This window comes from Ochotona curzoniae, unplaced genomic scaffold (genome assembly GCF_017591425.1).
Source record: "Ochotona curzoniae isolate NIBS_2020 unplaced genomic scaffold, NIBS_Ocur_1.0 contig_2404, whole genome shotgun sequence".
NCBI classification, from domain to species: Eukaryota; Metazoa; Chordata; class Mammalia; order Lagomorpha; family Ochotonidae; genus Ochotona; species Ochotona curzoniae.
In genome coordinates, this window is record NW_024465451.1 from 2,995,096 (window position 1) to 3,018,936 (window position 23,841).

At 47.6% G+C, this 23,841-nt stretch overlaps 1 protein-coding gene across 1 annotated transcript in view; it reads left to right on the forward strand.

Annotated features, from left to right (window-relative positions):
• Positions 1 to 334: 334 nt before the first annotated feature.
• The window catches only part of ZBTB8A (zinc finger and BTB domain containing 8A), a 64,660-nt gene continuing 41,153 nt past the window's right edge, over positions 335 to 23,841 (forward strand). Inside the window, exons 1-2 of the mRNA XM_040974147.1 lie at positions 335 to 360; positions 17,630 to 17,731. The gene's annotated coding sequence lies outside the window, so the exon portion shown is untranslated. The remainder of the gene's footprint in view (positions 361 to 17,629; positions 17,732 to 23,841) is intronic.

Genomic DNA, 23,841 nt, shown 5'->3' on the forward strand with positions numbered 1-23,841 from the left:
AAATCTGTGCGTTGCCCCTTTAATTGTGTCCCCAGCCCTCGGGCGTTTCTGCCCAACGCCCACGTCAGCAAATACCTTTTGTTTCTCTCACGTTGGGGCTACTTGTTTTAGGGCGTAAAGGAACGGCTTCGAAAGAAGGTCCTAGCCCCTGCCGAGACCCGGGAAGCAGCCCCCAGCCCGGCCGGCGCGCCGCGGCCCGCGGTGAGTGTTGCGCGCGGCGCGGCGCGGGCGGAGGGCGGGCGGGGCGTCGGGGCTGCCGGGAGCGGCCTGAGCCCGGCTGCGGGCGGCGGGCGGCGGCGCCGGGATGTGGGCCCCGGGCGCGCCGCCCCCAGACGTCCGCGGCCGGGAGAGCTGCGCGAGGTGAGCGGGCGCCATTTGCAGCCCGGGGCGCAGCGCGGGGGCCGGTTTCGAGGGGGGCTGAAGACGGCCACAAAGGAGGCGCGGGCGGCTGCGGCCTCGGGCGGCGGCCGGGGCGACCCCGCGGGGGAAACGGCGGGCGACTGTGTGTGTGTGTGTGTGTGTGTGTGTTTGGGGGGGGGGTTGGTTCCCGGCTCCCCGTCCGCGCCTCTCCGTCCCGCGCCCGGCGGCACCTTCTCGCCCACCGCGAGCAGCGCCGCCCGGGCGCCCGGGAGGGGCTGCGGGACAATGGCCGCGCCGTCGCCGCCCGCGCCCGCCTTGCCGCCCGGCGCGGCCCGCTCCGGCCCGGGGAAAGGCGGGAAGGCGCGCGGAGCCTCCTGGCGGCGGCGGCGGGAAGCCGGAGGGAACGGTGCCGGGCGTGTCTGGAGCCGTCGGGCGCCGCGGACTGCGCAGGGCCGGCGGCTGAGGCGCTGGCGGCCGCCTGAGGGGCGCCGGGCGGGCGCCGACCGGAGGAGCTGCCTCGGGTGCATGGCTCCCCAGGGCCGGAGCCCGAATTTCTCGGGGCCTCCTCCTCCTTCCCTTGGCTTTCAAGTCCCGCTGCGACAGAACTGGGCGTAAAACCCCGGGCGGACTCCCTGCACCTAACGCTTAGTGAACTGCCAGAGCCATTCGTGCGCATCCCCTGCCCGTGCAGCCGCCTCTTCCCCCAAGTTAGGCAGCGGTTTGGCCGCTTCTCCTTCGGATGTGCTCGTTTACGTGGCTGGCGGCGGCAGTAGCCACAGCCTTCCCGAACTGGTTGTGGAAGCCCTGAATTCACATCTAGTGGGTTCCCCAACCGCACTTGCCGGCATCGCTTGAATCCATAATAAGCCTGTATATTTGCGGAACTTTAGTGGATGGATTGCTTCCCCCTGTAAGAACGCTTTCACCCAGTGTCCCCCAAAATAACCACCCCGTCAGAGTGAGAGTTAATTCCACTTTGCAGAGGAAACGCTCCCGTGGCGGGAATGAGCTTCGCCTGCAGGCCTGGAGGTGACTGGTGATAGCGACCAAGCGGGTCGCATTTCTCCCCAGGTTTGCCTTGCCTCCCAAGGGCAAGGCTAGAGGAGTCTTTCTGGCTTTCCTGCTTTAGAAACCTGATCTTTATCAGGAAAGCCCGCTGGAAGGCGTGGGACCTGTAGCAAGAGTCCTTCACTGATACGCCGGGGAACGCGCCCTGGCTACACAAGTGAATGAAAAAGTCAAGCCTGGGACCCCTGGCCCATGGTATGGAATGTTCTCTCAGACGCCAGCAGGGGATACTGTGAGCCCAGGGAGCCTGGCGTATAAATTTTTCATCCCTCCTCCCCAGAAAGGACAGGGGTCACACTTTATAGCCTCAAACCATCTGTCTTGTTCTTGGAAATGATTTGGGATGCGGGAAAACAAACAAACTGTGTAAGATAGAATAGTGCTGAATGCTCCCTGCATCATTTTCAGGTAAAGTGGAATTTCTGATAGGCTTAACCGTTTCCGTAATGTCTGTCACTGTTGAATGGTTTGATGTACAATTTGTTCGTGCCACAGAGGGAAGTACTTTGCTGTTCAAAATTGGTCAGAGGCTCCCCATATTTCACAGATGGAGAACCAAGGGCCCCCAGAGAGGCTATGGAGCCTTATAGGAAAGAATTCCTCCAGGCTCTACCCCTTGCCTGGTCGGCTTGCTCTCCCTTGCTCTCCCAAGGCTGGGCCAATCTGGCCTTCCTCCTCCACCACAGGCCTTGACCTCGCTGGGCCAGTCCCCTGAACTACCTTTCTTTCCCACAGGCTTTCCTGACTCTCCCTGTTTCTCTCTTGTTCTTGTCCTTCACTTAAAAAAAAAAGTCCTCTTAGTGAGATTTTTCCAACCATCACTTTTATTCGCTTAAATACATATATATGTATATTTTATTACAAAGTCAGATATACAGAGAAGAGGAGATACAGAGGGGAAGATCTCCCATCTGATGATTCACTCCCCAAGTGACCGCAACTGCCGGTGTTGTACCAATCTGAAGCCAGGAGCCAGGAGCCAGGAATCTCCTCCAGGTCTCCCACATGGGTGCAGGATCCCAAAGCATTGGGCTGTCTTCGACTGCTTTCCCAGGCCACAAGCAGGGAGCTGGATGGGAAGAGGAGCTGTCTGGATTAGAACTGGCGCCCATATGGGATCCCGGGGCATTCAAGACAAGGACTTTAGCCACTAGGCCACGCCACCAAGCCTTCTCTTAAATGTTTTTAAGAGATTTTAAAAATGTATTTGTATTGGAAAGTCAGATTTACAGAAAGGAGAGACAAAAAGATCTTCTATCCAGTCTCCAAGTGACTGCAACAGCAAGAGCTGAGCCAATCTGAAGCCAGGAGCCTCCTCCAGGTCTCCCATGCCAGTGCAGGGTCCCAAGGCTTTGGGCTGTCCTCTACTGTTTTTCTGAGGCACAAGTAGGGAGCTGGAAGGGAAGTGGAGCAGCTGGGATATGAACTGGCACCCATATTGGATCCCAGGGCGTGCAAGGTAAGGACTTTAGCAACTGGCTATCGTTCTGGGCCCAAGAGATTTTTTTTTTTTTAATTGAAAGGCGGAATTGTAGAAAGAGGAGAGAGATTGTACATATGTTGGCTCACTCCCTAAGTGGCTGCTGCTGCTGGGGCTGGGCCAGTATGAAGCCAGGAGCAAGGAGCTTTTAGGTCTCCCATGTGGGTACAGGGACCCAAAGTTTTGGGCCATCTTTTGCTGCTTTTCTAGACACGTCACAAGGTGCTGGATTGGAAGTAGAGCAGCAAGACTCCAACTGGTGCTCACGTGGCATGCTGGCATCGTAAACAGAAGCTCAAGCTGCCATATCACAGAGCTAGTCCTGATTTTTTTTAATGTTTAGTTCTAAAATTTCCCTGATGAAGGATATTCTTGAGGATAGGCATGGTATCATGGCTGGCTGATCTTCTACCTGTGGCACCAGTATCCTGTGTGAATGCCAGTAGCTTCACCACTTCTGATCCAGCTCTGTGCTTATGGCCTGGGAAACCGGAAAAAGATGGCCCAAATTCTTGGGCCCCGGCACTAACATGGGAGACCAGGAAGAAGCTTCTGGAACTCGGGTTCAATTAGCTCAGTTGTGGCTGTATGGCTGTTTGGGAAGGGAAGCATCACATCTCTCTGCGCCTCTCTGTTTAAAACCTGCCTTTCAAATAAAGATAAGTGAATCTTTTATTTTTTTAAATGCCATCCACCAAAGAATATGATAATCATTTCAGTTAGCTAAAGGTTCTTATGACCCAGATATTTAAAAAAAGGGGGGAAGGGGCTTACTTTATATGAAAGGCACAGTTAGAGAGAAATTGATCTTAGCATCCGCTGGTTCACTCTGCAGTTAACCACAATGACTGGACTTGGGCCAGGCTGATGCCAGGAGCCTGGAATTCCATTTAGGTCTCCCATGTGGGTACAGGGGCCCATGGGTTCTGGCTGTCTTCTGCTACTTTCCCAGCTGCATTGGCAGGGAGCAGGGTTAGAAGCAGAGCAGCTAGGACCTGAGCTGGCTCCCCTATAGGATGTCAGTATCACTGTGTGGCTTCATTTGCTTTGCCACAACCCTTGCCTCCCATGATGTAGGGATTTTTATGGAGATTAATGAGATTCATTTGGTGACCCTGATGGGACACATTCAATTCTAAATTAATTGCTACATATAATGTATTTATTTGAAAGCTCCTCTCTGCTGGCTTACTCTGTGAACACCTATAATGTGGCTGGGGCTGGGTCAGGCTTCTTGCACAGGTGGCAAGAACTGAAGCATATTTTATTTATTTATCTATTTATTTATTATTTGAAAGGCAGAGTTACTGAGACAGAGAGAGAAAATCTTCTCTCTTCTGATTCACTCCCCAAATAGCTGCAATGACTGGGGCTGAGTATGTAGAGGACCAAAACCTAGAACTCCGTATGGGTCTCCCACAGGAGTGACAGTGGCCCAAGCACGTTGGCCATTCTCTGCTGCTTTCCCAGGAGTATTAGCAGGGGAACTGAATCAGAAATGGAGCAGCTGGCACTAGAACCAACAGCTTAACTGACTGTACCCCAGTGCTGAACCCACCTTAGTACTTAGGACCTCTTGCTGTGTGCATTGTTAGGAATTAGAATCAGAGTGGAGTTGTGATCTGAACCCAGGCATTCTAGTGTGGAATGTGGGCATCCTAATATTGACTGCTAGACCAAGAGCCGACCCCAACTAAGTATGATTAGAAGTATTTTTCTTAGGTCCAGTGTGATGGCTCAGTGGTTAAATCCTTAATTTAAATGCACTAGGATCCCATGTGAGTGCTGTTTCCCATATATCTCGCTGCTTGTGGCCTGGGAAAGCAGTAAAGAATGACCCAAAACCTTAGGACCCTATACCTATGGGGGAGATCTGGAAGAAACTTCTGGCTACTGGCTTCGGGTTGGCTCAACTCTGGCTGTTGTGGCCACGTGGGGAGTGAACCAGTGGATGGAAGATCTTCCTCTCTGTATCTGCTCTCAAAGCTCAGCCAGAAGAGTTGTTGTAAGTCTGTCTTTCCAATAAAAATAGAAAAAATAAATCTTTTTTAAAAAAGAAGCATTTCTCTTTTTTTTTTTGCCATGATTTATTTCTTTTTAGTAGAAAGTCAGATATACAGAGAGGAAGAGAGACAGAGAAGAGGATCTTATGTCTGCTGGCTAACTACCCAAGTAGTGGCTAGAGCTGAGCTGATCTGAAATCAGGAGCCAGGAACTTATTCCAGGTCTACTACGTGGGTGCAGGGTCCCAAGGCTTTGGGCCGTCCTCCACTGCTTTCCCAGGCCACTGGCAGGGAGCTGGATGGGAGGCGGGACTGCCAGAATTAGAACCAATGCCATATGGGATTCTGGCATGTACAAGGCTAGAACTTTAGCCACTAGGTTGCTGTGCCTGGCCCAACATTAGTCCTTTTTTTTTTTTTTTTTTTTTTTTTTTGCAAAGGCAGGTTCGTAGATAGAGAAAGAAGGACAGAGAGAAAGCTCCTCCATCCAGTGATTCACTCCTCTAGTGCCACAACGATCAGAGTTGAGCGGATGCAAAACCAGAAGCCAGAAACCTCCCCTGGGTCTCCGTGGGTAGAGTTCTAGGGCTTTGGGCTGTTTTCAAATGCTTTCCTAGGGCACAAGCAGAGCGGTGGATGGGAAGTGGGGCCACCAGGATTAGAACAGGCACCGATATGGGATCCCGGCACATGCTAGGAAGGATTTTAGTCACTAGGCTATCAGCCAGGCCCTCGCATTTGTGTTTTTAATTTTTTTGAAGGCATAGAGACAGAGCCCTTGTGCTGGCTAGCACCTGCTCTTCCCTAGAGTGCACATTAGTAGGAAGCTGGGATTGGGAATGGAGCCAGGACTTGAATCTTAGAACTTGGATAAGAGATGCAGACATGTTGAGCAGTGTTTCAAAGATGTATTTGTTTGAAAGGTAGAACAGAGAGGGCCGTATCCTATTTTTTCCCCCCAAGGATACACACGCATGAGAACCACTGATTAGGGTGGAGAGGGTTGAGGCATGGGGCATAATTGTGGAACCGAAGCTTCCAATTTTTCTTTCCTTCCCTTTTCTCCTATTCCTAGGAGGATGATGAGGGGAGTTGCTCCTGTCTGCCAAACTACATTAATACCTGGGGATGGGAGATGTCCATTTGAAACCCTGATGTGGGGGAAAATGTTCCAAAGGTATTGCTTGAATAGTATTGATAGTTCTGAGACTCAGTTGGTTTCGTTGCTCCAAGGTTGAGAGTCCACCCCAGCTCATCCACTCACCCAGAAGCTTGTTGTCAACTTGTTCTGTTTTCCATCTTCTAACATGGCATTCACCATCTTCTGCAGGCCCTAAAGAGCTGTCCGTCTTGTCCCCGATACGTACCCGGGCATGCTGTATACTGCACAGGCATCAGCAATTGAGCAGGCCCACTCACAACCCATGCTTCCCAAGGTTGGACTATAGATTCCTATGAACCTCCCTGTGGCCAGAGTTTTTAGTCCAGTGGTCTAGACTATACCTGGGACCTGATTCTTGCATGTGCCAGCCAGCACAGGGTCTAATTTAGTCCATCACTCACTTCAGACTATGCACACTAGTGTTTGTAATTGTCAGGTCATTTCTGTCCCTGGCCCTATGTCCTTTGCAAACCCGTGGGTGCTATGGCCCAGCACAACCCAGCCTGCCACAGACCTGGTCTTCATGCACAGCAGCGGAAATGACAGCCTCGTTGGGGCAACCCACAATAACCCTCACCAGATCCGCTCTCAGCTGTGGTTCCTGTAATGCTAGTATGTACCGCAGACTATTCTAGTCTGTACTGCATCCCAATTGTGCTCTCATGTACACCTATGGGTGTTGCAGTGATATTTTTGATGAGATCATGTTTTAGCTCACAACCTTAATTCAGGTTACACTTGTTACCTAAATCTTCAGTCTGCTTGTAAAAATACATGTCTTTTCCATTTTCCAAAGACCTTCAAACTTAATGGTTTCTAAAATAAGTAATTGTCTTTTCTATCCACCTTTTAAAAGATCATTGAACTTGATGGAAATCTTGAACTTTGTAATATTCTTAGGACTTTTATAGATATTTAATTCTTGCAGAAACTTAAATTGTTTCTAATTCATTTTTGCATGTCCCACATATATTAGTCTAACTTGCTGTTTCAGTTTAAAAAGTCAGTCTACTGAGAGAAAAAAAAATCTGAAACATAGCAGCATCCATCTCCCCTGCCAAAAATTTAACCGTGTACGCTGGGGACTGACTTTGTGGGGCAACACAGTAACCCTCTGCTTACAGCACTTGCATCCTGTATCAGAATACTGGTTCAAGTCCCAATGCTTTTGCTTCTGATCCAGCTTCTCACTGAAGCATCTGGAAACGCAGCTGAAGATGGCCCAGGTGATTGGGCCTCCACTGCTCATATGAAAGACTCCAGGATGGGAGTCTAGGCTCCTGGTTCCCAGTGACAGTCACGTGGGGAGTGAAGCAACAGACAGAAGATCTCTCTCTCTTTCACTCTGCCTTCCAAATAAGTAAATCTTGTTTAAAAGTCACATATTCTGCAAATATTTTAAACCTGTTTTGGTGACTCAGGAGCACTGCTCTGGGGGTCAGAAGCGTGACTTCATAGTTTAAGCCTCCACTTGCAGTGCTGGCATCTCATATGGCATCAAGTCCTGGCTGCTCCACTTCTCATCCAGCTCCCTACCTATAGCCTTGGAAAGCAGTGGAGGATGGCCAGCTGCTTGGGCCCCTGCACCCATGTGGAAGACCTGGAAAAAGCTCCAGGTTTCTGGCTTTCAACTGGCCCAGCTCTGGCAGATGCAGCCATTTAGGGAGTCAACCAGTGGTTGCAATATCCTTCTCTCATCTGCTTCTCTTATACATCTGCCTTTCAAATAAAAATAATAGTTTTTTTTTAAAGACTACTACTATGGGAGAGAGTATTGTCACAAGTGAAATTGCTGCTTGAGTGCCCACTGGTTCAAGTCTTGGCTACTCTTCTTTCAAACCATTGCCTGCTAGTGCATACCTTGTGAGGCAGCAAGTAATAACACAAGTAATTGAGTCTTTTCTACCTGCATAGCAGAGCTGCTGGAGTTCCTGGCTCCTGGCTTTGGCCTGCCCTAGTTTCAGCTATTGTATGGTCATTTAGAGAATGAACCAGTGGATGGAAGAAGGAAGATCTGTGTGTGTGTGTGTGTGTGTGTGTGTGTGTGTGTGTGTGTGTGTGTTTACCTTTCACTCTTTGACTTTACCTTTCAAATAAATAAGCAATCCCTCTTTTTTTCTTTTTAATTTTTATTTGAAATGATGCATATATAGTTGATCAGCGTAGGAAGGATTGCAAGTTTTCCATTTCTTTTTCCTGTATCTGGGGGCAGCGGGGAGACCAGGAAGTAAGCTACACTCAGCTTCCTAACCGCCCCAGCACCTAGGCATGAGGAACGGCTACCCAATATTGACCCACGGTCCTGATGTGGCATATGCTTCAAGGGTTCTGCCAAGGTAGTTTCAATAGTTCTGGAATGTTGTCGATCTTGCCAATCCAAGGATGAAGGAACACTTTTAATGTCCGTTGGCTGACATAGTCCAATGAGTCTTAGAGTCTTAGAGTCTTCATTCACCTAGATATTTGCTGTCATATTTGGGCAGAGGTAGTTGTCCAATTTGTTCTGTTTTCCTTCCTCTGCTATGGTAGCACATGCCTTCTGGAGGTCCCAGTGGGCTGCCATATGCCCTCTGAGGAGGACCAGTTCTCACAGGTGAACCCAAGGACCCGAGCTTGGCAACCTAGACCCCACCCCTGGGGTTCACAAACTTGACACCCACCACATAGGCAGGCCCAAGGACCCAAGCTAGGCCACCTGGATTCCGCTGGACCACTCAACCCCAGGGCTCAGTCCCTGTCACCAGCTGCCCCCAGACTCGCGTGGTTTGCCTCATCTTGGCATCTACCAGCAGGTGCTTCAACCTGGCTCAGTCCAGCCTACCTCCATTTCTAGCTCCTGCTTGTAGATGCTGCAGCCTATCCTAGCCTAGCCAACTCCTTTTCCCAGCATCAGTGTGAACTGGCTGGTTGCTGCCTGACCTCCTGCAACCCATCCTGGTCCTCAGATCCTGCCAGTGGATGTAATGGCGTGCACCCCAGACCTGACCCACACGTGTGCTGGCTGGTACTGTAGCCTGGTCTAGTTTGGAATGCTCCTTGCCTTAGTTCTTGTGCTCACCTGCAGGGGACTGTGTCCTGACAAAGGAATTCCCCAAGCTCCTCTATCAGGTCACCTCCCTGTGGCAGATCTTGTGCACACCAGTGGGTCCTTGGCCCAGGTTGACTTTGTGCACCTCTTGTTCTGGCAGGAACAGTGTCCTTGCCCAATTGGCCCATACCCAATCTGGCTCTTACTGTTGAGTGTTGTAGCCTAGCCACACCTGGTCCACACCCAGACGCCGCCCTTGTGTAGCTGGGAATGAGACCTAGCCCAGCCTGTCTATACCTATCTGTCTCTCACCAGTACCACTGTGTGCTGGAGTCTAGCTCAGTCTGGTACTCCCCAGATCCAGTCCCCAACCATGCTGAGGGAGTCTGCAGCCATATCCATCCCAGCCCGTTACCCACTTCCAGCTCTCACATTCACCAGTGGGAATCCCAACCCAACCAGGTGTCCCCTTAGCTTCCCAACCAGGCCTGTTCCCAGCCACAGTTCTTGAGCATGTCAACAGAGATTGTTGTTCCACATGGGTGAGCCCACATCCTCCCCCACAGATTCTGCCCCCAGACCTGATTCACTCATGGGATGGTTAATGTCAAGGACCAGCCTCACATTCCCCTGTTCTGACTCTCACTGTTGGGTTCCGTGGTCTAGCAGTGCAAGTACAATGGTTTTGTCCATGGAGGACCCACAGAAGTCATTCCTCACCTGGGCATGAACCCTCAGGTCCTTGCTTGCCCCCACCTGTGTCATCCCCAGGGGATGGCATACCAAATGTAAGTACCACCAAATTTCCAAAGCACACAGCTAGTGGCCCAAGGGATTTGCTCAGGGCCTTCCCTCACCCAGGGAGTCACGCCAACTAGCTGTCCACACCTATGCCAGTCACCTCCCCTCCCCCGCTTTTTTTTTTTTTTTAGAAAAAATTTAAAAGGACTGTTAAAATACAGTCATGTAGATGTAAATGTTACCAAGTTGTAACTGGTCCTGATTTATAGGACAGTTTCTATTTTCTAGAAAAGGTTTCTGGCTTTTTCTTTTTCTTTCCATGTCATCATTTAGTTTATTTTTCACCATTTGTTAACTTAAAAAAAAGAAACCCAGGTTGAATTCACTTCAGTTTTTATTTATTTGAAAGGCAGAGTAACAGATAAAGAAGACAGAAATCTTCCATTTGCTAGTTCACTCCCCAAATGGTCGCAGCATCTTAAGCTGGGCCAGGCCAGAGCCAGGAGCCGGGAGCTTCCCCTCAGTTATTCATGTGAGTGGCAAGGCCCCAAGGACTTCGTCTATCTGCCTCTGTTTTACTGGGTGCATTAGCAAGGAGCTGATGAGAAGTGGATGAGAAGTGGAGCATCTATGTTTTAAACCAACACATGTATGGGATGCCAGTACAGTTCTTCACCACGGTGCCAGCCTCTGTTATTTTCTTGTATAAAACTGTGCTGTAGCCACAGCTAGAAACTGGTCTTCTGTGGTGTGCATCTGCACAAGATGGTTCCAGAAATCCTGATAGGGAGACTTGGTGAGCACAGTCTCCTTCCAGACATTGTGGGTCAGATCGCTGTAGCACTTGGAAATGGTATTACAGGCAGCCTTGGCAAAATTGCCCAGGGTGACCGTGCAGCTCCTGGCTGAGGTGTAGCGGTCATCATGGCCAGCAGTAGGATGCCAGTATCTTTGGGAATGGGGATGATGTGTACCAGCCCACAGCCACCATCATCTGTCATCTTACAGGGTACCCAAACAGCTTGCCTATCTTATTCCCTCAGTAGCCTCTGCATGGGCACAATGGACAATGGCTAGAATAATGGCCTGTGGATAGGGATGGCTGCTTCTTGAGCACTTACCATCCAAGCAACATGTGGTTTCTCATGGCAACAAATACCTTGAACCTGGTCCGCTGGCCAATGGGGGGTCCAAACCATATACTTGAGGGATTTTCCCAGGAAATAGTCAATCTCAGACTCCCTGATGAGCAGTAAGAAGAGGTGGCTCTCTCCAGGGCCTTGATTCTCATGTTCTCTCTGAGGCGTCAGTGCTTGGAGATGGGAGCCATTCCTCATGCTTGGCCTCACATCTGCGGTCTCTGCAGCCCCAACCCCAGCCCCGACTCTGACTCTGGTCGTGATAGTACCTGACCATCAAAGCCTCTGTGGAAGTTTCCTTGGCTTCCTGTTCCAAGGCCTACCTGCTGCACTGCATTAGGTACCACGTGGCATTTTCTTGGAAAAATGCCTTTTTAAAAATATTTATTTATTTATTTGAAAGGCAACATTAGAGAGTGGGTAGAGAGAATCTTCATCTATTGGTTTGTTTCCCAAATGGCTGCAATGGCTGGAGCTGGGTGAGGCTGAAGCCAGGAGCCTAGAGCTTCACTCAAGGCTTCCCTGTGGCTGCAGGAGCCCAAGCAGTTGGGTCATCTGCTGCTGCTTTCCCAGGCATACCATCAGGGAGCTGGATTGGAAGCAGAGCAGCTGAGTCTCAGACTGGCACCTACATGAGATGCCTGCCTCAAAGGTGGTAGCTGCACCCACTAAGCCACTCTGCCTTTGAAATAGATCAGTAGATGTAAAAAGACAAAATGAGAACATTTAGGCACAGGGAATTCGTACAGTGCATATCAGTAGTCTGATCTGAGTGTGTGTTCCTCTGGGCACACTGCTTGATACTGCCAATCATGGACAGGCAGCTCATCTTTCTGCTTCAATATTCGGACAAATGATGTCCTAATATCTCGTAAGGATCTAGCTAGGACAGAGAACTTTTGTATTTTAAGAAGGAAAAGGTTTAATCAAGGGAACTGGGTACTTGGAGGAAATAAAAGGAGGCATGTATTCCAGGTCAGACCTTGAGAAATTATTCCCAGAACTAGACCACCCAGCAGGCCCACCAGGGAGGCAAGCAGGAGGCTGTCAGTGGCAGTGCTGGCCGCAGGGTGAGGATCGAGCAACTGTTACCCAGGTGATGGTTCCTGCTACCCCCAGGGGAGACTTGGGTGGAGTTGCTGGCTCCAGCTGTTCCTTGTATTGGGGAAGCAAAACAGTATGGGGGAGCTCTGTTTTATCTGTCTCTTTTCCTCTGCTATAAATAAGAAAGGGGTGAGAGAAAAAAGAAGGAAGAAAGGCAAGCTACTACTTCATCTCTTTCTTTAGGAGATTTATTTATTTATTTGAAAGAGTCATGGAGAAGAGGAGAGAGAGAAAAAAAACTTCCAATCTCTGGTTCACTCCCCGAATGATGTTACTGGGCCCATGCGAAGTCAGGAGCCCAAAGCTTTTTCCAGGTCTGCTCCATGGTGGGTGCAAGCACTTGAGCCGTCATGCTCTGCTGCCCATATGAGCGGCTTTACCAGCTGTGCTACAGTACTGGTCCCACCACTACCTCTCAGCTACTCTGGCAATGACTGTGATCCCACCCACCGGACCCCACAACTGTCTCTTGACTCCTGAAGGCCACTGTGAGGACACACTGGGTTGCTATGACTGTGCCTGCCGGCACAACAGCCAGAACCATGGAAGAACAGTTTCCGTCTCATTTTTGCCTTCTGGGAATCATTGATAGGGGAATGGAACCGGAAGAGTCCAGACTGCTTGCTAGTTTTCTAGAAGGAAGTTGGGAAGGACACCGAATGAATCCACACATCTGCTTTAATGTCTGCCCAGGGTGGAACTTGGTGGTTGTCTCTGAAAAACGATATTTCATCAGTCAGTAGAAACAGTTTAGGATGCACACTGAGTCTGGAAATGAGTTCTCATAAAAAGCCGCAGAACTTCCTTCCGCTCGGCCCTGTGCGGGTGATCGCAGTGGTCAGATAGCGCGTGGCCCTGGCGAAGCTGGGAAGCCATCTCAGTCAGTGGGTGGTAGATGAGCTCTTCATGTGGCCATGAGTGGCTCCTGAAGACTATTCATTTTATTCCCTCAGTGGCAAAAATCCTAGTTTATTCCTAAATTCTATCCTGCTGTTTTAATTACTGGTATTTCTTAAAACTCCTTTTCATAGCCAGTTCTATTCTTTGCTTTAAATGTAGCACTGAAAACTGTCTGATCACTGACAGAGGTTTGCTGCCTCCCACCTTTGTACCCTTTGGCTCTCAGTTAGCTTTCGTTCCTTTATTTAAAAAGTTCCTTTTTATCTCGCCCATTCTTTTCAGCTATAGAAACTCTATGCCTTTTTTTTTTTTAAATAACCTTTACCAATTGTGAAAAGGAATCACATTGCATTTTTTTTTTTTAAAGATTTATTTTTATTATTTTTTCATTGGAAAGGCGGATATACAGAGAGGAGAGACAGAGAGGAAGATCTTCCATCCGATGATTCACTCCCCAAGTGAGCGCAACGGGCCGATACTATGCCGATCCGAAGCCAGGAGCCTCTTCCGGGTCTCCCATGCGGGTGCAGGTTCCCAAAGCTTTGGGCCGTCCTCGACTGCTTTCCCGGGCCACAGGCAGGGAGCTGGAAGGGAAGCGGGGCTGCCGGGATTAGAACCGGTGCCCATATGGGATCCCGGGCGTGCAAGGCGAGGACTCAACCACTTGCGCCACCGCGCCGGGCCCCACATTGCATTTTTTTAAATACTCATATCACTATGGCTATTTTTTCCATTGTTTACTACCCAGAAGTTTTTTATTTTCTTTTTTAAAGATTTTTAAAAGATTTTTTTTTTTAAGAGGATGTACAGAGAGCAGGAAACACAGAGAGAAAATACTTGCATCGGCTGGTTCACTTCTCAAATGGCCACAATGGCCAGAGCTTGAGCCAATCTGAAACCAGGAGTTCCTTCCAGGTTTCCCATGTGGGTTTGGGGGTCCCAGGGTTTTGAACTATCTTCTACTGCTTTCCTAGGCCATAAGCAGGAAACTGGGTGGAACATGGATAATAAATCAGCAGGCATATGGGATGCCGACATCCGGAGGTGGAAGGTTAGGAGTTGGGCCATTGTGCCAGCCCTAAGCCTATGTATCTTAATCTTTATTCCTGGTTCTTGCCCCTATAGAGATTAGAATTCAAGAAAAAGGCAGGAGCTCAGCTTCTTCTGGGTGGGTACAGGGTTCCAGGGACTTGGGCCATCCTCCACTGCTTTCCCAGGCCATAAGCAGAAAGTTAGATTGGGACATGAAGTGGCTCTATTATGGGGTGCCACCACCACAGGATGAAGGATTAGTCTGCACTTCTGTGCCAGCCCCATCAACTTTTCAAAAGAAGGGAATTGTGTCATTTGCAGCATAGATGGAACTGAGAAACAGTATACTAAATGAGATAAGCCAGGCACAGGGAGACAAACACAGCCTGTTCTCCCATTGTGTGGAAGCCAAGGCCAGCAAAGTCATAGAGGTAAGGGGTAGAATGTAGGCTAGGGGATGGGATGGTCAAGGGTAGAAAGGCTCCATTAGACAGGAGGAATTGGGTGTTTTGTTGGTTCTTTCCTTTTGAAATCATTAATATAGGATATATATAGTGTATTTATTCATAGAGCATTGCACGTTTCGGAATAAATGAAGTGTTCTCACTGCATAAAATGATAAATATTTGACACGATTAATATGTTAATTTGTTGATTTAATTATTCACTGCATTCATGATGCATGTTGATCATTTTTTACAATTTGAATGTATATTAATTGCTGTTACAATTTTTAGAAAAACTTTCATTTTTATTGGAGAGGCAAATTTATGGAGATCTGAATTATGATATGGAATGTGGGCATTGGTAGGTGTGAGTTAACTTGCTTTGATGCCGTATCGTCCATCCTGTTTTGTTTTGCTTTGCTTTGTTTTTGAGAGACAGTGGGGGACAGACAGAAAGAGTTCCCATCTGCTGGTTCACTCTCCAAATGCCAGAAGCAGCCAGGTGTCTTCCCTGTGGAAGGAGGGAGCCTTAATTCCTGGGACTAGCACTGCTGCCTCTCCATTGGTGGGAAGCCAGAGTCAGAGCTGGAGCTGGACTTGAACCCAGGTACACCGGTGTGGAATGCAGACGTCTTAGCTGCTAGGCAAAGTGCTCACTCCCATTGTATGGGCTTCGTGCTAATCCCACAGATTGGACTTCTGTAGCTATTTTAGATACCTGTTGGCCTGCCTTTGATTAGTGTGCTATCAGAGGAAGTTTATTGTATTGTCAAAGGTAAAAAGTTGGCTTGCTTTTAATTTGCTGTCATGCATGTTTGTATTTGAAATCTTTTCTTTTGGACATGAATACTAATTGAGGTAAAAAATGTTATGTATATGTTATTTATGTGTTATATTTTGTGTATCATTTAAAAATTATTTATTTTTACTTTTGTTTTTGATGTTGTCCACACAGTTGACATAAAAGTATTTATTTGAAAGAGGCAGAGAGACAGATTCTCCATCTGCTGGTTCACTCTCTAAATAGTTGCAATGACCAGGATTGCCAAAACTAGGAACCTGAAACTCCACCTTCCTCTTCCGTGCTGGAGTCAGAGGCCCAGGGACTTGAACTAACTTCTGCTTTCCCATACCCAGTAGCAGGGAGTGAGATTGGAAGTGGGGCAGCTGGTGCTTGATCTGGTGCCCATAAGCCAGTATTGCAGGTGGCAGTTTCACCTGCCTCACAGTGCTGGTTCCTATTTGTGACTTGTAAAACAATGATTTTTTATTATAATAAAAATTGGTATCAGATAATAATACCTTTAATGTATAAAAATGATACCTGATAAATGCCTCCATATAATTTTTTTCTTTTTAAAGATTTTGTTAGTTTTTGTTGTTTTTTAAATTTTATTTTTGATGATGTTTACATAGCTGATCAGGGTGGGAAAGATCAAGGATCAGGGGATAGTGGGGTGAGATTATTGCTACACATTTACTTTTGCTTCTTCCTGTATATGGGGGAGAGGGGAAACCACGCCCAGCCTCCCAACCACAGCATTACCCAGGGTCCCCACTGTAGAGCATTTTCCAAGGGTTCTGCTCATGTGTCTCTAGTAGTTCTGAGATGCTGTTAATATCACCACTCTGAGGATGCAGAAATTCTTCTGGGGTTGATGTGGCCGTCATAATCTACCTCCGAGTCTTCATTGGACCAGAAATTTGCTGTCAAGCTTCACTGGGGTAGTTCTGCCCTCCATCTTCAGCAATCCAATGGGTGCTGTGGCGCAGCCCAACCCTGCCCAACGCAAAGTTGGCCCTCATGTACACCATTAGGAGCTTCAGCCCCAGGGCAGACCCCCAGCTACCCCATTGGACAGCCCTCAGCTCTGGTTCCTGTGCCTGCCAGCATGTGCAGTGGACTGGTCCAATTTGCCCCACATCCCATTGAGGTCTCATAAACTTCACTGGCCATTGAAGCCTAACTCAGCCCAACTGACTCCACCCTCCAGCCCACACTCATGCCAGTGGGTGCCACTACCTGTCCAGCCAGCCAGCCAGCCCCCAGTCCTGGTTCTCATGCTTACCAGTGGGAGTTGCAGCCTATCAGAGAGAATAATTTATTTTTTAAAGATTTATTTACTTATGTATTTATTACTGGAAAGATTTACAAAGAGAGAGAGAGAGAGGAAGATCCTCCCTCTGCTGGTGCACTTCCTTTAGTGGCTGCAACAGCCAGAACTGAGCTGATCCAAAGCCAAGAGCCAGGAGCCTCTTCCAGGTCTCCCATGCATGCACAGTGTCCCAAGGTTTGAACCATCCTCTACTGCTCTACTAGGCCACAAAGCAGGGAGCTAGATGGGAAGTAGAACACTTGGGATACCAACTGGTGCCCGTATGAGATGCCAGCTCTCACAAGGTGAGGACTTAGCCACTAGTCCTTTGCTCTGGGTCCCTTATAATTAATTTTTAACACTTTTTTTTTAAGTTTTTTTTTTGATTGAAAAGTTGTATTTATAGAGAGAAGGAGAGACAGAAAGATCTTCCATCTGATGAGTCACTCCCCAAGTGACCACAACAGTCAGTGCTGTGCGGATCCGAAGCCAGGAGCCTGGAGCTTCTCCGGGTCTTCCATGCCAGTGCAGGGACCCAAGGCTTTGGGCCGACCTCAACTGCTTTCCCAGGCCACAGGCAGGGAACTGGAAGGGAAGTGGAGCAACCAGGGTATGAACTGGTGCCCATATGGGATCCAGGAGCATGCAAGATGAGGACTTTGGCCATAGACTACTGCGCCAGGCCCTGAAGCATTCTTTAAAAGATATGTTGCTTAAGTTGTTTATTTATTTGAAACAAAGAGAAGAGAGCAAGATCTGCCACCTGCTGATTCACTGCTCTAATGGCCGTACTAGCCAGCGTTGCTGAGCCAGTCTGAAGACTGGAATTGCATCCGGGGCCCCCATGGGTGGCAGGGACCCAAGCCCTGGGTCTTTGTCTCCTTTCTCACGTGTGTTGACTGTAAGCTGGATTGGAAGTAGACTAGGTGGGACTTGGATTGGCATATCTGAACGGGACACCATGATGCATGTTGCCCCGCCAAAGTAATTTATTTAGAAATATTTATTGTACTTAGCAGATGTTTCTTACTACAAAACACATTGAAAATAGCTATTTTCCTTTTCTGCAGGACAGTCTTCCAAACACAGCCTGTCTCACTTGGAACCTTCCCTCTTTTACTCCCCTCAGTCAAGTTAAGAGGGTTTCAAGAACATCATTCATCAGTTTCCAGGTATGAAGAATTTTAATTCTTGACATTTTACCTGTGTACCTTTAAATAAAGTGTGGGATTTTGTTACTGTTTATTTTATATCTCAGAAGATGGATGGATTGCTTAACATGTCCTTGTAAAACATACAGTAATCCTATCTAGGCCAGGTGTCCCTGTTCACTTATTGCTATGTGTGTATATATATATATATATGTATATACACAATATATATATATTCAAATATATATATATTTCAAATATATATATATTTGAAAGATTTGTTTTATTTTCATTACAAAGTCAGATATACAGAAAGCAGGAGAGACAGAGAGGAAGATCTTCCATCCAGTGATTCACTCCCCAAGTGACTGCAACGGCCGGTGCTGCGCCGATCCAGAGCCGGGAACCAGGAGCTTCTTCTAAGTCTGCCACACGGGTGCAGGGTCCTAAGGCTTTGGGCCGTCCTTGACTGCTTTCCCAGGCCACAAGCAGGGAGCTGAATAGGAAGTGGAGCTGCCAGGATTAGAACCGGCACCCATATGGGATCCTGGCGTGTTCAAGGTGAGGACTTTAACCACTAGGCCAAGCCACTGGGCCCAGCTATGTATGTTTTTAAAGATTTATTTATCTTTATTGGAAAGGCAGATATACAGAGAAAAGGAGAGACAGAGAGAAAGCTCTTCCATCTGCTGGTTCACTCCCCGTGCAGCTATAGTGGCCGGAGTTGAGCTGGTCTGAAGCCAGGAGCCAGGAGTCTCCTCTAGGTCTCCCACACAGGTGCAGGGTTCCAAGGCTTTGAGCCATCCTCTACTGCTTTCCTAGGCCACAAGCCGGGAGCTGGATAAGAAGAGAAGCAGATGGGATATGAAGCAGCACCCATATGGTATCCCAGCTGTTGCAAAGCAAGGATTTAGTCACCAGGCCATCACACCAAGTTGTTACTGCTAATTTTTTTTTAATGGTCCCTTTATTTTGATTAATCTCTTAAAGAAAAGTATATCTTTCTGAGTGTGGGCTCAGTTTTCCTTCACTGAATGATTCATATTAGGCATAGCGTTGTAGTATAGTGGGTAGAGCTACCATCTGAGATGTCAGCATCTAATGTCCCAGCTGCTCCACTTCTGATCCAGCTTTCTGCTAATGGCCTAGGGAAAGCAGTGGGAGACAGCCCAGTGCTTGGGCCCCTACCATTGACACAGGAGACCCGGGAGAGGCTCCTGGCTTTCACCTGCTCCGATGTTGGCCAAGTGGGCCCCTGGGTAGTAAACCAGAAAATGGAAGATCTCTCTGTCTTTCCTTCTCTCTCACTCTGACTTTCAAACAAATAAACACATCTTTATACAACCATAAAATAAAGTCATGTATGACCAAGTGTCTGGAGAGCTTTGGCACTACCCACTTCACTTTGCAGGAAGGGAATGAGGTCTCAGAGGAGAAGGTGGCCTGCTTGCCCGTGGACGCTGCATTGCCGATCAAGTGGTAGAACCAGCTTCAGGATTCTGACCTCCCAGGGTCAGCTTTGGAGTTGCTGTCAGGGTCAACACCCTTTTCTGTCATCTGAGAGTGCCTCCCTGCGAGCTGGTGGCCTGTGAGGATCAAAGGAGCTAATGTGTGTGGCTGCTGCTATCGGTGCCTCTCAAACTCCTGGCCTTGGTCACCTCTCACTAGGCTCTCCTGATTCCCCTGCGATTTAATTTAATTTGAAGATTTATTTATGTATTTGAAAGGCAAAGTGTCAGGCAAAGAGGGAGAGATAGGTATAAATCTTTCATCTGTCGGTTCATTTTCCAAATATCATGGTCCAAATATCCTTAATAGCCAGGCTGAAGGCAGTAGCCAGGGACTCCATCTCAAGACTCCCATGGGGGCGGCAGGGACCCAAGTGCTCAGGCCATCTTCTGGAGCTTTCCCAGATGTATTGACAAGCAGCTAGGTCAGAAGCAGAACGGCCAGGACTTGACCTGGCACTCTGATATGGGGTGCCAGCGTCAGAAGCAGCCACTTAACCGGCTATACTGCGGTACTGGAATTTCCTCGCTGTGGGGCTTTCCCTCCTCATCCTGCTGCACAGTCCTGAGTGCTCCCCCTGACTCTCACGCTTGCCCTTGTTCCCTGCTCACGGGCTAATTGTCCCTCATTGTAGTCTCCTGCATCTCTTGTCTTGTCCGGTGTCCCTCTGAACTCTGCATCAGCGTTCCCAGCAGCCTTTTGTTCCCATTCCCTCAGATGCAATCTACCTGGAACTGAAGTCATTGGTTTTCCTCTGAACCAATTCCTCCTTCCTGTTTCCCGTGTATCTTAGTAACACCACCAGACACCTCCATTTTAAACAGCCGTATCATTTCTTTGTTTCCCTCTAGCCTCCCTCAGCCAATCAGACAGCAAAGCATGGGTTTGGTTCTCATTCACATATTTGGATGTGTTCCTTCCTTTCCATCCCTGCCGTCATCACCAAGTTCAAGCCCTTAACCAGACTGACAGTGGCAGTAGAAGAGCTGTCCACTTGGAAGTGTCTGGTTTGTCTCCCTTTCTTTGTCTCTCTCCTAATTAAAAAAAAAAAAAAAAGCAAGGTCTTGACTTGTCCTACAGAAAATCAGTGTGATCTCATGCAATGCGTAGATCTCGACTTAAGAAATGAAGTTTGATCATTCCAGGATCAAATTCCAGCTCCCGAGATATTTTAATCTTGAATGGCAGCCTGGGGCTGGCTAAATGTGACACTGATTGTTAAAATTTCTCACTTGTTTGACAAACTTTAAAAAATTTATTTCTGAATATGTTAGTATGATTGAAAACTCAAGAAACACTAAGTGTGTCATGTCAGGTCTGCTTCCCGTCACTGTGCTGTCTCCTGGAGCTCATTTCATATCTAATTGGCACCACTGATCTAGGTTTTTATTCATCCTCCCAGTTTCTGATTATATATTGTGCTGCAATCTGCTGGTTTCTTTTTTTTTTTAACTTAATTATGTATCATATCCCTCTTTCTATTGATATTGGTTCCTTATCTTTATTTACAGAGAATACTCCACTCTGTGGCTGGAGTGTGATTCTCTAACTATACCTTATTGATGTACTTCTAATTTTTACTTCACAAACAGTGCTACAGTGGAGAACCGGGCGTGTGTGTGTGTGTGTTTTAATTTAAATTTATTTATATTTGAATGTTCGTTACCTAAATAAAGGGATTGCAAACCCGTGTAGGTCTCTGGATGGGATGGAAAGGGGTGAGGTGGGGGCAAGGTGGATGAGGGAAAGATCCCACCCTTTTGCAGGGGGAGGGGGAGATGTACTGTTTCCTCTGCCAGATCACATCAGACCAGGGGATAGAGTTGGTCCGCTGGTTTCAGCCCAGGGACCCAGAGGAGGGGAAGAATATCTTGAGGGTGTTATTTGAGTAGTCTTGGTTGTTCTGACATGGTGTTGGCATCGGGTGCCAGGCATGAGGTACCACTTCTCATTCTTGCTGGCTATGTCTGTTTCGGGATGTCCCATAGCCTTAGATGCTTGATGGAGGATTTGGCCTGTAGTGTTGTTTAGCCTGCTCTTCTTTCCATCTCTTGGTGAGGTTCTCAACGTTCCCTGTTTAATCAGAGAGGCTGGCTGTCCTGTGTTTCATGTACATGACAGAAAGTTGTCTCTCCTTACTCAGAGTCAGCAAGAGGGGCAACCTGGTCTCCTAACATGTGCTTTGAGGCCAAACCAGACGTCTGTGTGGTATTCCTTGAGGTTGGGAATCCAGTGAAGTGGACCATCGGGCCAACTCCAAAGAGTTCCCTATTGAATTGGTCCCTAAGTCCTGCTTGCGTGAGACAGCAGTTGCTGCAGCCCAACCCAGCTTACCCCCAGACCCAGCCTTGTGTGTCAGCAGGTAATGCGGCCTGGTTGGGATTACCACCTCCCAGAACCCCAACCAAGCTCGTGCTCAGACCTGAACCCCACACATGCCAGTGCTGTGGCCCAGCTTGGTCTGCCTCCAGACCTGACCCTCACGTGTACCAGCTGATGCTGTGGTATAATCAAGAGACGCCAAAGACCCCTTCCAGGCTCACTCCCAAAACTGGCTGTCAAGTGTGCTGGTGTGTGGATGCTGCAAGCCAGCCCCTGAGGATCTCTTATAGTCCCTCTCCCAGACTCAGCTCTTGTGTGCACCTGTAGGTGCTGCTGCCTGGCCCAGCCCACCCTCAGACCCAGCTCTTATACTGGTGTGTTCTGCAGCCTAGCTGAGAAGACCCCTGAGGACCCTTGTTTGGCTTGTCCCCAGACTCAGCTCTCATGTTTGCTGCCAGGTACTGCAGCCTAGTCCAGCCTGTCCTGCCCCCAGTGCTGGTTAGTGTGTGTGTCAGTGGATGCTGCAGCCTAGTCCAGCCTAGCCTGCACACGCCAAAGGATGCTGCACACGCCAAGGGGTGCTGCAGCCTAACAGGGCATCCCCAGAGATCCTCTACCAGACCCGAAATGTGTTGTTTTGATCATGTACATATGTATACCTGTAGAATAAATGCTCAGGAATGAAACTGCTGGGCCAGGATTGTATGTATTTTTTATTTTGTGAGAGTTATTGCCACCTTGCCCTCTTAAGAATTGTATCAATTTTTATCCCCAAAGTGATTTTGAGTGCATTGACTAAGAGCATTTTTTTTTTACAGTCTTAACAGTGTTATCAAATTTTGAGGTACTGAGGAACTGAAAAGAAAAAATAAATTCATTTTAAAGATTTATTTATTTATTTGAAAGACAGAAAATCAGAGAGAGACCTTTCAGCTGCTGATTCTCTTACCAAATGACTGTGACAGCCATGGCTGGGCCAAGCTGAAACTAGGAGCCAGGAACTCCATCTGGAGCTCCAAAAACATTTGGGCCATCTTCCACTGCCTCCCCAGGTGCACAGGAGGAAGCTAGATCAGAAAGAGGAGCCAGGACTGGCAGTCTGAATGGGGATGCCAGCATTGTGAGTATGGTTTTAACGTGCATTTATAAGTGAGGTTGCGTGTCCTTTTGTGTGACTAAAAGGCCTTGCTTCTTTTCCTATAGAGTCCTCTTTGTCCTGTTTTTCTGTGTGTGTGTGTATATATGTGTGTTTGTGTGAGTGTGTGTATGTGTATATGTGTTTGTGTGTGTATGTATATATATGTGTATGAGTGTATGTGTGTGTATGTGTGTATGTATATATGTGTTTGTGTGTGTGTATATGTGTGTTTGTGTGTGTATATATGTGTGTTTGTGTGTGTGTGTGCATTTTACCGATTTCTTAAAGCTTAGTTTATGTTGTGAAGATTACCCTCTTCTCTCACAAATGATTCCGTCATTTTGTCATTTGCCTTTTGCCTTTACCTATGATATTTGTTGCCCTTCAGAAGTTTTGTCTTTTTGTTATCCAAGTACCAGTCTTTTATGTTTCATGTATTTTGATTCAGGGTTGTCAAATCTTCCACTCTAAAAGTCTTCCATATTTTCTTTAAACATGTTTATGTTTTTGTTTTCCTGTTTAACTCTGAGCCATATGGAATTTAGTCTCATACAAAGTTGTAGGTGTAAGGGCCTGCATGATGGCTAATCTTCCACCTGTGGCACGAGTTCATGCTCTGGCTGTTCACTTACTTTTTATTTATTTATTTTTTGTGTGTCCTAATAACATGGTCTAATACAGTTCTTTTTTTTATTGTATTTTATTTTTAATTTTATGATGCAATTCCATAGACTCTGGGATTTTCCCCCCTCCCCAAGTTCCTTCCCCTCAACTTATTTCAACTTATTACAACTTATTTCAACTTATTACAATAGTATAGTCCTGGCTGCTCCACTTATGATCCAGCTCTCTGCTTATAGCCTGGGAAAGGAGTAGAGGTAGCCCAAAGCCTTGGGACCCTGCACCATGAAGAAGACCCAGAGAAAGTTTCTGGCTCTTAGTTTCCAATTGGTTCAGCTCTGGCAATTGGGTCCATTTAGGGAATGAATCAGCAGATGGAGGATATTTCTCCCTATCTTTCCTTCTTTCTGTAAATCTGCCTTTGCAATAAAATAAAAATAAATACATTTTTTGAAAAGAAATTTCAGATATAAAGCTAAGTTAATATTTTTTTCCCATTCAGCTAAGTATTGCCCCAATGTGAATTATTCTTTTATTTGTT